This window comes from Panicum virgatum, chromosome 1K, assembly GCF_016808335.1.
Source record: "Panicum virgatum strain AP13 chromosome 1K, P.virgatum_v5, whole genome shotgun sequence".
NCBI classification, from domain to species: Eukaryota; Viridiplantae; Streptophyta; class Magnoliopsida; order Poales; family Poaceae; genus Panicum; species Panicum virgatum.
This window is the reverse complement of record NC_053136.1, coordinates 22,865,844-22,880,395: the sequence shown is the minus strand read 5'-3', so window position 1 is coordinate 22,880,395 and position 14,552 is coordinate 22,865,844. Positions and strand designations below refer to the sequence as shown.

At 41.4% G+C, this 14,552-nt stretch overlaps 1 long non-coding RNA gene across 1 annotated transcript; it reads left to right on the top strand.

Moving 5' to 3' along the window:
- On the top strand, positions 1-1,234 carry LOC120651797. The gene is made up of 2 exons (XR_005666325.1): positions 1-392; positions 998-1,234. It is a non-coding gene; the product is annotated as an uncharacterized LOC120651797 (long non-coding RNA).
- Positions 1,235-14,552: the final 13,318 nt, after the last annotated feature.

Here is a 14,552-nt window from a genome sequence, read left to right as displayed (position 1 = left end):
CTCTATTGTATCTGGTTTTGTATCCTTCCCCATCCGGTAAGCATCTTTGCCTAGCGATTCCACTTGCCATCTCCATCTCGCAAGCCCTCCCTGCCACTCTGCTCCCACATGTGACTCCCCTGCCGCCACACCTCCATTGCCGGCCTACTCGGCCCCTGCACCTCCACTGCCGGCACACCTAGATGCCGCCACCCCCTCCCTGCCGGTGAGGCTGGGTGCCGGCGCTCCTCAGAGCCGCCCTCCTCCCTGTCGCGAGGCTGTAACTGGCGCGTGGCTGGCATCCCGGCGACTCGGTGCCGCCCCCCTCTGGGCCGTGGTGCTGGTGCTGGTGCTGGCGGTGGACGGCTTCGGCGAGCGGTGCGCCGGAGGAGGACGGAGGGAGGAGGAAGAAGGTGATTTGGATATAGATAGGCAAGATTTCGCTAGTCTGTTGGATACCTCAACCATTTAGCTAGCTTTTTAGTTTTTACCTAGTTATTTAACTTGGATTTTCAGCTCATCTCTTGAAGATGCTCTAGTGCACTGCATCAGTTTTCTAAAAGATTACTGAATCTAAACTTTTGTGACACAGTATATTTATGGATGAATTATGGATGTGCCAAATTTTAAAATCCATTGAAACTTCAAAAGACACGTTTGGATGAATTTCAACCATTTTCATTTTTCATATACTGTCATTAGAGCACCTGCGATTCCAGACTTCATATGTAATAAAGTTTGATAATTTTTTAGATATTTAAGATGGCCAAGACCAAGATACAGCAGTGAATGTAAACATGTTTATTTTTAGAGCCTGTTTGGATGGATTAAAGTTGAGTGCTAAACTTTAGCACCTATTAGCATTCATATATTTGCTAAAGTCTTTAAAACTTGGCTAAACTTTAGCCCACCCCTTTAGCACTCCTGTTTGGATAAATTAGTGATAAAGTTTAGTATTTTTGTGGATTAGCACTTGGATCCAAACAGAACCTTACATTCACAATATTGTTATTTTTAGGCTTACTAGGACATGGTGCTAGGAATCGGCTGTCAAGTTACTATGGTTTAAAGAAGTTCTCCCAGCCTGTCCGAAACAAACAAGTATTGATGAATATTTCATCAGAAGCCATCTCGCTAGTAAAACAAATGTGATTGTTGCAGATTTTGCCTCCCATATGTATTTCGTTGTATACGTGGGGAAAGGAAAATTCAATAATGTATAATGTGCGTATAGTCAATGATAATTCTTCATAAATGCGACCGCTCATATGTGTGGCACTTCTATCGATCTGAAGATTAGATACACGTACACCTCTCCTAGTTCCATGTTTGATAGAGTTGCTAGCCATTTGGTGTACGTGATGCAAACCGTGTGGCTAGCTGCATCGCACGAGGTCAAGCCCAAGTGGCCGGAGGCGGCGGGAGTCTGGTGGTTACGTGCGGGTCAGAGTCAAACCCTACTACATGTCAATGGACCATGCATAAACATTTTCTTTAGTAGCAAATGGATTACACCTAGATTAGAAAGGAGACCAGTACTTCATTTTAGGGAAAATTAGTACGGAACGGGTCTGCGTTTACATATAATTAATTCATAACCTCTTGTGAACTTAATAGGTTTAGTAGCCAACGGGAATATGAATTGGATGGCGCTCTTCTTTTTTTTTGTTGATAAAATCGTGCTCTTGTTCGCTTGTGAAATGGATGTAGTCATGTACTCCTTTCGTTTTAAATTATTAGTCGTTTTTGCTTTTCTAGGTGCATAGTCTTTGGTATGCATCTAGACATATGTTATGTCTAGGTGCATAACAAAATTTTTGTATCTAGAAAAGCCAAAACGACTAATAATTTGGGACAGAGGGAGTAGGAGACATGAGGAATTACACATTGATGGAAATTGGACCCAAGAAGCAAAGAAGGAGCTTATGAGTTTAACGACATTTTGGATCAATGCCATAAATTACCAAACTCTCATAGCTAAAGTTTGGCAGTAATATGCTATGGCATGTACATACACTTTGTACTAAAAAGAAAAACTTTGTACTAAAGAAAAACTGATTCTGATTATCTATGGGAGTAGATCTCTGAGAGAAGTGATTTACTAGCAGAAAGTGATTTTCTAAATTAACTTTATGAAAAACAGATTTAGTTTGAAAAGTGAATCTGGAGAAGCTAATTTTTTAGCTCCCAGCTCCTTAGTTTATTTTAGAGAATCACTTCTTACAGAAAACCTATTTGGCAGTTCAACCTTTAAGCTGCTCTGGAAGCTCTGCCAAACAGAATCAAAGAAAAAGATAGGCTTGTTTCGTTTGCAATGTCTGGCATAACAAAAACTGAAAACTAAAAAATAAACTAAGGTGCGGAAACTTATGATTTCTTAAATTTTAATAGATTTAACCATCCATTAGTCATTACATGCAAGTCATGATTTGTGAGCTAGTACTCACTCAAGAATATTTTCCCCTAATTTCCACTTTTTTAAGACGAAAATGTAAAATGTTGAGTTTGGTACTTATACACAATGCTGCTATGCGAATGCACATCTCTGTATGTTTCTACTACCCTCTAATTCAATTATAGAAAATTCTAGGAGGTTGCCTCAAGTGTAAACGTAGTTTAGTTTGAAGCCCCAAATTTCTTATAGGCGGCACGTGTTACGAATTCCTCTATGCCGTGAGATTTATGTCCATGTTGAATGCGTGAGGATTTAATTAGCCTCCGATGGCGAGTGCCGTTGTTGGACCGGCCATAACTAACTTATCACGTCCTGGAATTGGAGTTCAATTCGCGATCGGAGAACAGGCAGGCCAAGTCAACTAAGTAACTTGTTTTGAATCCTTCCTGACGTGGCCACACAATGAAGAGCAGGATTATACGGTAAGCGAGTCTGGTCGATCTTTTGCGGCTCGCAGCCGTGTGGCCACGCCGTTCACGTGCTATGTATGAGTTTGCTGTTTGCACAGCTGTTTGTGCTGAAATTTTTCCGGCATAGTCCACATCAAAACAGTCTCCCTGCTAGCATTGTATAGGTAATTTTTCTGGTGCTTCTATATATTTCTCGGCAGTCGTAATCATTCAAACCACTTGACTGGTGATTTAGTAACTAATGAAGAATCAAAGGATGAAAGGGTATAATAAACATCTAGTGTTGCAAGTTTGCTCATGATGTACTCCCCCCTTTTCCTTGGCATTATTATCTTTTATTTTTCTCTCTCCTAAAATGTGCTTGCATTCCTTACTCATCTAAACTTTCGCACATATGTAAGAAACATGGTCCATTAGATTATTGTTTGTAATTTTGGTGATTGTGTGATAACATAATCAATAGGTGTAACAAAATTTGTTAGTATATATTTGTAAGATTTTTAGGTCCCATAGATGAAATCCAATCCACATTCAAGGTGTCCAAATCATTGTCAAGGTGTCCAAATCACGGTGAAAATCCAAAGATGTCCAATTGACAGCTGTGACGAATTGGACAATTGGAAGCAGAAATGAACGAACCAGTTAAACCGACAATATCAATATTGAACGGGTCCTTGCATCTCAGAATTGAAACGGCAATCAAGTGAAGAGAAAGCTAAGAGCACAGGTTCAACTGACCGCTATAGAGAAAAGACACCAGAACAATGTGAAGATTGACATGGCAATCAAGTGAAGAAATGACAGAGGCACTAGTTGAACCGATGGTGCAACTAGAAGCATCGGTGCAATGGTACTAGTATTGATCAGAGAGCACATCAATCAGCAGGAGAGCTCAAGGGACAAAGGCTTCAACACCGGTTAAACTGACGGGCGTCAGTGCAAGGCGTTGGTGCAAAGACATAAGTTGAAGCGGGCTGTTGGAGTTCAATGGCTAGCTGCAGGCTCAATTTGACTAGTCAAACCGATTGCAGTGACGGATTTAACCGACATGTTCTACTAAAAGATTTAATCGACATCTGTCCTGCCCTCTGTCCTCTGTAATTGCCTCACCTTGGTTCAATTGGGGTTGCTGAAGTTCCGAGAAGATACACATACACCAGAGAAGTCCTCCAAACCACTTTTGATCACATCCTTATGCCTTAGCACAATCTTTAATAGAGTGAGAGAGCAAGGCGCTGCTGCCTTGTGGTCTGGTTCTGGAGTGAATCTCAGTTATATTCTCGATGGGCCGGCCCCTTGGAGTCTTGGGGACTCGTCAGTGAGTCTTCGACTCTCCAACTTGGTGTGGAGCAGCGTTCCTGATCGTGTCAGGGGACGTGGAGTCTCCCATCCTTTATGGAGAAGCTCTTTAGTGGAAAGCGGCATCAAAGTGATAGGGAACTTAGTGTGAGCCTTAGTGGTCTAGCCTTTGTGGCAAGTCAAGGGTTCTCAGAAGAGACTTGGTTGCCGGAAAGCAATACTCTTAGAGAGTCCGTCAACAACGCGGACTAGGGGTGGCTCAAGGTGTACTGATACTAAAGGATAAATCCTCGCATCAAGAGTTTTCTTCCTCTCATATCCTCCTTTATGTTTCTGTATTTTATACTTGCAATTTATGTGCTTTTACTTTTTTAGTTTAGTATCTTGCTATGATTTGCTATATGTTATAAAAATTATTTTGGAATGAGAGTTTCACACAGCTGAACTATAGATGCACGTCTAGATAGCTTGATTGAGTTTATGTTTTGTACATAATTAGATTGAGCCATAGATTAAGGTTTTAAGTTTACTAATTCACCCCTTCTCCCTCTTAGACTACAAGCACCGATTCCTTTCAACACCGAAGCTACATGGTTAAAACGGCATCACTACTAATGACACTACTGGAAAAATGCACATTCGTCCGCGGCCGTTAGTACCGGTCACGGTTTCGGCCGGTACTAACGTGCAAATTTAGTACCGGGTCAAAGAAACAGTGCCCATGGGAGCCGATTAGTACCGGCTGTTGGCTCCAGCCGGCACTAAAGTGCGCCACCGACAGCCCCCGACAGCCGCCTTGCAACGGCTAGTGACAATTTAGTACCGGCTGGAGCCACCAGCCGGTACTAAATTGGCGCCAGGAAACTTAGTACCGGCTGGTGGCTCCAGCCGGTACTAAATGGGGAGCCGATTAGTACCGGCTGTAGCCACCACCCGGTACTAATGCTCCCACTATAAATTGGGGCTTCTTCCTCCCCGAGCCGAGCCAGCGCCCATTTCAGCAGAGAGCTACCTCGAGCTCGGTTTCTTCTCTCATATTAGAGTTGCAGCCGCCATTATTTGATCCATTTTTTGTGTGATTTGGACTCATTCAAGTGCGCCAAAGGTTTGCAACTTCATCCTCTCTTCATTGATAGTCTTTATTCTTCGTTTTATGCTCTATAGTTAGAGAAATTTGTGACTTTTAGAAATAGTGAGGATGAGTATGATTTCTTTGATTTATGCAATGATTTGAGATATATAGAACCGATTACTTGAATGTGGGAGTAGGTTTATTGGCTAGGTTGAATATGAAAAATTTATAGACATATTTTTCAATCATTTTCTATATATTACAAATGACCGTAGCACATTTTTTTATGTTTAGATTCAGATGAGCATGTGGATAGTAGAAATTTTTAGAATGAGTGTAGACAAAACATGTGATTGTAGTAGATATAACCATAATGTGGATAGTTAATTTTTTTATAATGAACTAATGAAAGAATTATAATAGATTTTTTTAATTATGAATTGATTATTTTGACACTCTAGTGATGTATTTATTCAGGCTCACATTGAAACTATCTATAAGCTAAAAAAAATTTATTTCGAAACAAGTATACGTCGTTAATCTCCATCCAATAGTGACGACACTACCTTTTGGGAAAACACTATGCGCTATATGGACGTCGCGAATCGGCTGGTCGCATCACCAGCACTTCCGATTGATACGAAGACAGCATTTGACGTAGCCAGCGTGGCCGTTGTTGCACTGAGAGCATATCAACGAGCACGCTGCCTATGCCTAGTACTGTGTTCCTATTAACCGGAAATATTGGTGCTGCGACTGGCCGATTGGTGACATCCTTGTACCGCACCGTGTCCCCCCTAAAGGCATTGTCATCACCGCAGGGTCGAGGTTACCGACATATACATTTTCCGAAATAAAGTTTTTTTTCTTCTAGATGGTTTCTGGATATTGAAAAGAGTGTTCTCCTGGAACTGAAGGGTGTCAAAATAATTAGGAGTTATAGAGATTTATTTCAATTAATTAGAGATTTCTCTCAATTAATTTATTCAGGTTTTTTTGATTGAGAATTAATGTGATTTTGCATTATTCAAGTGGCATGGTTAATTAGTTTGGTATTTGTTATGTATTTAGTTGCATTATTTTGGCACTCTAATTATGTATTTATTCGGGCTCATATGGAAACCATCGAGAAGTTTAAAAAACATATGTTTCGGATCATGAATATGTCGTTAACCTTGATCCTGCAGTGAAAACACTGCTATTCGGGGCTAGCATCAATATCCACGATACGGTGCGGTATATATGAGGATGAGATGAAGGAGTACGGTCTTGGTCTCAATTATAAAATCCACACCTTTTGAGCCAGTTAAGAATGAAATTATCCTGACCAAGGCCGTACTCCTTCATCTGGTCCTATTGTACCGCACTGTGTCGTGGATGTCAATAGTAGCCCCGAATGTCAGTGTTATCACTACAGGGTCAAGGTTGACAACATAGACATGTTTCGAAACAAATATTTTTTCTTCTCGATGGTTTTAGAGAAAGTGAGCCTGAAACAAAGCCGCGAACATTGATTGCTGCATCCCTTATGGCGTGGAACGACGTGTTCGCGTTGAACTGAAGAGTGTCAAAATAATTATAGTTCATAATTTATGTTTTCATTTTAATTCTAATAATTTGTTCAGATTTTTTTCAATTTATTTCAAGTGGCATGGTTAATTAGTTTGGTATTTGTTATGCATTTAGTTGCATTATTTTGTCACTCTAATGATGTATTTATTGGGGCTCATATTGAAACCATCGAGAAGTTTAAAAAATGTATGTTTCGGATCATGAATATGTCGTTAACCTTGATCCTTCGGTGAAAACTCTGCTATTTGGGGCTAGCATCGATATCCACGATACGCTGCGGTATATATGAGGACGCGATGAAGGAGTACGGTCTTAGTCCCAATAATGAAAACATGTTTCCAGAGGGAAATGAACTGCCCTCTACAACATACAAAGCAAAGAAGGTTGTTTGCCCTCTTGGATTGGAGGTACAGAAAATTCACGCATGTCCTAACGATTGTATTCTCTATTGAGGCGAAAAATATGAGAAACAGAATGCTTGTCCTGTCTGTGATGCAAAACGGTACAAGATCAGGCAAAATGATCCTGGCGAGGTCGACGGGGAGCCCATCAAGCAAAAAGTTCCCGCTAAGGTGATGTGATATTTCCTAGTAATACCACGTTTGAAGCACTTTTTCAGAAATAAATCCAATACTAAATTGATGTGGTGGCACAAAGAAGAGCGTAAGCAAGATCAGATGCTGAGACACCCTGCGGATGGGTCCCTAGTGGAGAAACGTGGATAGAGATTTCCCAGATTTTGATAACGACCCAAGGAACATAAGGTTCGGTTTAAGTACGGACGGAATGAATCCATTCGGCGAGTGGGGCAGCAGTCACAGTACATGGCCTGTGACCCTCTGTATGTTCAATCTTCCTTCTTGGCTATGCATGAAGCGGAAGTACATGATGATGCTGGTGCTTATCCAAGGCCCAAAACAACCGGACAATGATATTGACGTGTACCTAAGACCGTTGGTTGATGAACTTTTGCTGCTGTGGAAGGAGGAAGGTGTACGTGTTTGGGACGAGTACAAACAGGAGAATTTTGACCTGCGAGCATTGCTTTTTGTTACCATCAACGATTGGCCTGCACTTAGCAATCTGTCTGGACAGTCGAATAAGGGATACCAGGCATGCACTCATTGTCTAGAAGAAACCAATAGCTTGTATCTAAAAAATTGTAGGAAGGTTGTGTACATGGGTCATCGTCGATTCCTTCCCCTCAACCACCCCTTAAGAAGAAAAGGAAAACATTTCAAAGGTGAACCAGAAACTTGTGCTAAGCCTATATTCCGAAACGGGAAGCGTGTTTTCTCGATGGTGAAGGATGTCCATGTCGTGTTTGGAAAGGGTCGTGGAAGCAAACAAGTTCCAAATGATGAAAATGGTCATGCCCCAATGTGGAAGAAGAAGTCCATACTATGGGAGCTCCAATATTGGGATATCCTGGAGATCCGCAACGCAATCGATGTGATGCACTTGACGAAGAATCTTTGCAGGAACCTGCTAGGATTCCTTGGTACGTATGTGCAGTCAAAAGATATACTAGAAACAAGACGTGATTTGAAAGAAACAAAACAATGAGAAGACCTACGTCCTGAGAAGAGAGAAAATGGACAGCACTACTTACGTCCTGCTAGCTACACTCTCAGCAAAGAGGAGAAGGAAAGCATGTTTGATTGCTTGAACAGTATGAAGGTACCGTCCGGTTACTCCTCGAATATGCAGGGAAGAATTAATATGAAAGAGAAAAAGTTCACAAACCTAAAGTCTCATGATTGCCACGTTTTGATGACCCAATTGCTTCCAGTCGCGTTGAGGGGTATTCTACTAGAAAATGTAAGATTAGCAGTGGTGAAGCTATGTGCCTTTCTTAATGAAATTTCGCAGAAGGCAATCGATCCAAATAAGCTCACAAGGCTACAGAATGATGTGGTCCAATGTCTTGTCAGTTTTGAGATGGTCTTTCCACTTTCGTTCTTTAATATTATGACCCACCTCCTGGTTCATATTGTGAAAGAGATAAATATTTTAGGCCCTGTATTCCTACACAATATGTTCCCTTTCGAGAGATATATGGAAGTCTTAAAGAAGTACGTTCGAAATCGTTCTCGGCCAGAAGGATGTATCACCAAGGGCTATGGAACAGAGGAGGTCATTGAGTTTTGTGTTGATTTCATTGATGAATTAGTCCGATTGGGGTCCCCATGTCACGCTATGATGGGCGATTGGAAGGAAAGGGCACACTAGGTAAGAAATCTAATATGCACATCCCTGAAAGTGAAATCCGCAAAGCAAATTTCACCGTTCTACAGAATTCATCCCTCGTGGCCCCATATATGGATGAGCACATCAATATTGTCCGATATGAAAACATAGGGAAGTCTGAGGCATGGATTACACGTCATCACATAGATAGCTTTGCGGTTTGGCTGAGAAGAAAACTCATAGGTGACAGCACGATTGATGTACAACTACAATGGCTTGCTAGGGGACCATCGGACACAATCATGCAATACCAAGGATACGAGATCAATGGATATACGTTTTACACAAGAGCCAAAGATGAAAAGAGCACGAACCAAAATAGTTGTGTGCGTATTGATGCAATAGGCCATGATGGAAATAAGGACAGGTACTTTGGTGTCATAGAGGAAATATGGGAGCTTGACTGTGGCCCCTTGAAGATTCCTTTGTTTCGATGCCAATGGGTGAACCGAGCAGGTGGCGGTGTAACGATAGACTGGTATGGAATGACAATAGTGGACTACAAAAAGATTGGATATAAAGACGAACCATTCAGTCCTCGCCAAGGATGTGACGCAGGTTTTCTATGTGAAGGACATGGCAAGCAAACCTAAGAAAAATTAAGGCAAGTCCGACGACGAGCCAAAATGCCACATAGTTCTTCCAGGAAAAAGAAAAATCGTTGGAGTTGAAGACATTTCGGACAAGTCAGAAGACTTTGATCAGTTTTATGACCGTCCTCCATTCTCTGTCGATGTTGACCCTAGCATCCTGTTGTCCAAAGAGGACGCTCCTTACTTACGCCTCGATCATGATCAAGGGACATTCATAAAAGGAAAGGTTGTCAACGTTCCATTAAACAATGATGTGTAATCATTATGTTATACTTTCATGTTCATGTAACCAAGTGATTGATGTAATATATGGTGTATGAAATAACTTATATTTTAATTTTTATGCATTTATATAATAGTTTGCACAGAAAACACAATTGAAATAGATATAAAAAAATTTAGACTCAATATGATAAATTAATTAAGTGCATACTCAATGTGATAGACATAATTAAAAGCCAAAGGATGCTAGCCCAGTTGGTTAGTCACTCCGGCGGCACGCCTCAGGTCTTGAGTTCGACTCCCCGTGGGAGCGAATTTCAGACTGAGGGTAAAAAAATCCCCTCGCTGGCCCCGTGTGCCAAAGCACTGGTGTGAGACGGCCCAGCTCGGCCTGAGGACCCTTACATGGCCCAGGCACAGTTCCCAGGGGTTACGTCTCCCAGTGTCAGGGTGGGGCTAGGGTTCGGGGATTTTCTCGATCGGGGAAGCCGAGGCTTCTTCTTAAGTTAATACCGGTGGGGCGGTCTTTCCCCACCCGGCCGAGTTTTTGATAAACATAATTAAAACAGAAAATCTATTTAATTAAGTGCATGCACATATATGATAAAACACCAAAAAAACAGAAAATCTATTTAATTAACTGTTTAATTAACATGTATGAAATAACTGAGATTTAAATTTTTTATGCATTTATATAATAGTTTGCACAGAAAACACAATTGAAACAGATATAAAAAAATTTAGACTCAATATGATAAATTAAGTGCATACACATTAAATATATCCAACATAGTGACCTATAATATAGAAATATAATTTTGCATGGTGAAAACAACATATATTTGTATTTATAATTAATTTATTATGAATAAACAATATGTAAAACACTTAAAAAGAAAACAGAAGAGCTATCTAATTAGTTGTTTAGTACCAGGCTGAATCTTAGCCCGGTACTAAAGAGCTACGTGAAAATTTTCCCGCCAGATGGGACAGGTTAGTACCGGGGGATGCCCTTGACCGGTACTAAATTTTTAATCATTTATTGAATTTATTGCACATAAAACATATTTAAACATATTGAAATTTGAAATTTAGTGTCAATACTTTGAATTTAGTGCAAAGACTAATACTATTAGGATTAACGCATGTTTAACAATAATAATATAATTTTACATGGTGAAAATAGTACATATATCTAATTTTTAATCATTTATTAAATTTTATTGCACATAAAGCATATTATGAAGAATTACAAAATAATTACAAAACAATTACAAAAATGAAAAAGACAGAATCATTTTGGGAGTTTAGTCCCGGGCCATAGGTTGTAGCCAGTACTAAACTGCCGCCCAAAATTTTCCAGCCTGTTGGGAACGTTTAGTACCGGCTGGTGCCATGGCCCGGTACTAAACGGGGCAGTTTAATATCGGCTGGTGCCACCAGCCGTTACTAAACGTCGCAGTAGACTGTTTAGTACCGGGCGCAGCCATGGCCCCCAAAATTTTCACGCCTATTGGGGACGTTTTGTACCGACTGGTGCCACGGCCCGGTACTAAACGGGGTAGTTTAGTACCGGCTGGTGCCACCTGCCGGTACTAAACGTCGCAGTAGACAGTTTAGTATCGAGCGCAGCCATGGCCCGGTACTAAACTGCCTCTTGTATATAACCGGGGGGACTTGGCGTTCGACGCCATCCCCCCACCCCCCGGTCGACGCGAGAGACCGAACCGCCGCCGCCACCGCCGTCCGGCCCCCCGCGTGGCGCTTGAGGTCCTCCGCACCGCACTGCACTGCCTCCGGAACCCTCGTGCGCGCCCCACCGCCGCCCATTGTCGCGTCGTCCCCTCCGGCGCCGGCCTCCTCCGCGCTGCGCCGCCACCCATGCCTCCGCTGCGCCGCCGCCCGTGCCTCCTCCTCCTGCCTCGTCCCCGCCGCCGCACCGAACCGGCACCGCCGCCTCGCGCCTCCCCGACGTGAGGCCTCAGGCTAACGTCAGCACGACTATGTGCAGATGTCAGTCATTTTTTTAATTAGTTTAAAGCAGTATTCTATTTTGTAAAAAATTGAAGAAAAGTTGTAGTAATTTTAGAAAATTTGTAGAAATTATAGATATTTTTTCAAATTATAGTAAATTTGTTGAAAATTTGTAAGAAATTGGTAGATATATACGTAGAAATAATGAAAATAGTAGGAAAATGTTAGGAATTGATACACACTAGTGAAAATTGTAGAAATTTGTAGAAAATTATAGATATTTGTTCAAAATGTAGTAAATTTGTTGAAATTTGTAGAAAATGTATGGAAAATTATGGAAAAATGTAGAGGAATTATGAAAAATTATGAAAAATGTAGAGAAATTATGGAAAATTTTGGAAAATGTATGTAAAATTATGAAAAATGTATGGAAAATTATGGAAAATGTAGAGAAATTATGAGAAATTAATGAAAATGTATGGAAAATTATTGCTTAGGTATATTGTACAGAAGTATGTCTTTATATCTTGTAGTAATTATGGATATTGTACAAAAATATTATATATTGTAGAAAACTTCATGTCTTTACGAGCTTCACATTTATTGTTTATTTGGTACTTTTGAATTGTGTATGTTATGAAATGTATATGATGTAAATTTTGTCTTGTACAACTTTATCTATTGAACTTCTAATTTTCTTTGTAAATTTTAGTTTGCTATAATATAAACAGGTGTAATTAGTAGAAAATCTTAGAAAATTCAGGGCACATTTTATAAAATTCCAGGGCACATTGTATATAAGATGTATATGTTGTAAATTTTAGAAATTTTATCCATGTATGCGTTGTGCGGCTTTATCGAAGGTGCACTTGTAATTTTTTATACATTATTAATTAGTACAAAATTGCATATCAAACATTTGTGATTCACATAGGAAACGAAATGGAACTCTTTCGCCGTGATGACGACGAGGCCTTTCTTGCGGACATAATTGGTACGGGCACGCACCACAACGAAGAGGATACTGTCGAGGACGATGGCAGCCAATACCTTAACGATACTGGCGATGACGACGATAACCAGACAGAACAAACGACTGTGCAAGATGATAGCGTAGAGGTATATACAATTCGTGCTTATATATATAAACATACGCATTAATTCTGTATGTAAGTACAATGCGTACTAAATACATATTTTTTAGGCATCCGGATCAACTAGGAAACCAAAACAGAAATGAGGGGCGAAGAAAATCATAGAGGGGCACACTATTATCACTTCATTGCATCCTGACGGTGAACCAAAGTCTTCGAAGGATGTGAAGACGATGGTGGTGAATCAATGTGGATGTTATGTCAGGGACCACATTCCCATTAGCTTCAAGCTATGGAAGAAAAGTAAAGCCACAGATATCGATGCTGACATCATTCCCGAGACCGAGAAAGAAATGTTATGGGCAGATGTCAAACGGCACATGTTATCGCCATAAATTAACAGGGTTAATTAATAGGCCGTGTGTGAGTTGGGCTTAATGAAGAGATTGAAGAAGGCTTACGAATTGGCTCCTGCGTGAGCATTTGGGCCATGTGGGCCATGTATCCTTAGATTTAGTTCAGATTGAGTTAGGGATAAAGTCCGATATAGACACATTAGTTTAGATTGTTTCCCAAGTCTCCGGACTATAAATATGTACCCTATGTTATTCGTAGAAGAGAGAACGTCATCACGTCTCGCAATCAACAACTATCGGCGCATCACCACCCCTAATTCTAGGGTTTCATCCAAGTAAGTGCCATGATGCCCAGATCGCTTCTTGCGATTAGGGCAGCGTTGTTCTTGCTTTTACCTTGGTATTACTCATACTGAAGCGTTTTTTATGGCGAGTAGTGCTAGTTATCCTGATGTTCGTAGCATAGCTTTTAGTAGATCTATTGTGCTTTGTTGCTTATCATCTACGAATATCATGTTGTTTTTCGTGTAGTTATATTTCAATCCTATGCTAGTTCTTGTTGTGTAGAATTAGTTGCACGGAGATAACACCCTACTTCTTTTCCGTCTAGTACATCCTATCTGACACTGGGACTCGATCGACTCTTTAAAGCCGATGCAAGAGTCATCCCAGGGAGCCGACCATGGCTCGGACTTACGTTTCCATGTATTTGTGTATGCAGGCAAATCGTTGCAATCACATTCGCACCTTCCTGATCGGGTATAGGTCAGGTGGCACGCCCTGCGTCTTCATAAGCCACGGCGTGTGCTGGAATTGCGGGCCGTTGACGAGGGAGCAGTGCCTGCCAGCGCCCCGGCGACCTCCCGGCTCTTCGTGTTGCCTGTCGCTACTCGCCGGTGGGTTTCGACCGACAACACATTCTGACACGCCCGGTGGGACGCTTCATCAACAACAATGCCCACTGCAGAGATGACAGGGGCTCAGGACCAAGCACCGGTTCCGCTGGTCACCAAACCTGTCACCTATGAAGAGCTGACTCCAGAACACAAGCTAAAAATTGATGAGGTCAAAGTTCAGTTGGAAGCCGATCTCATCGGCTCTTTCGAGAGGACCCGCAGCCATGGCATCAGGTGGAAGGGGTTCTCACCAGAGGGCGCTCTCGACAACGTTGATCTGTCCGTGCCTTCAGAGGAGCGCACCAAGGGCCCTACGCTAGGAGATGAACTATATGGTGGCTCACGCTCTTCATCGGCACTCAGAGAGCCTGGTGAACGAG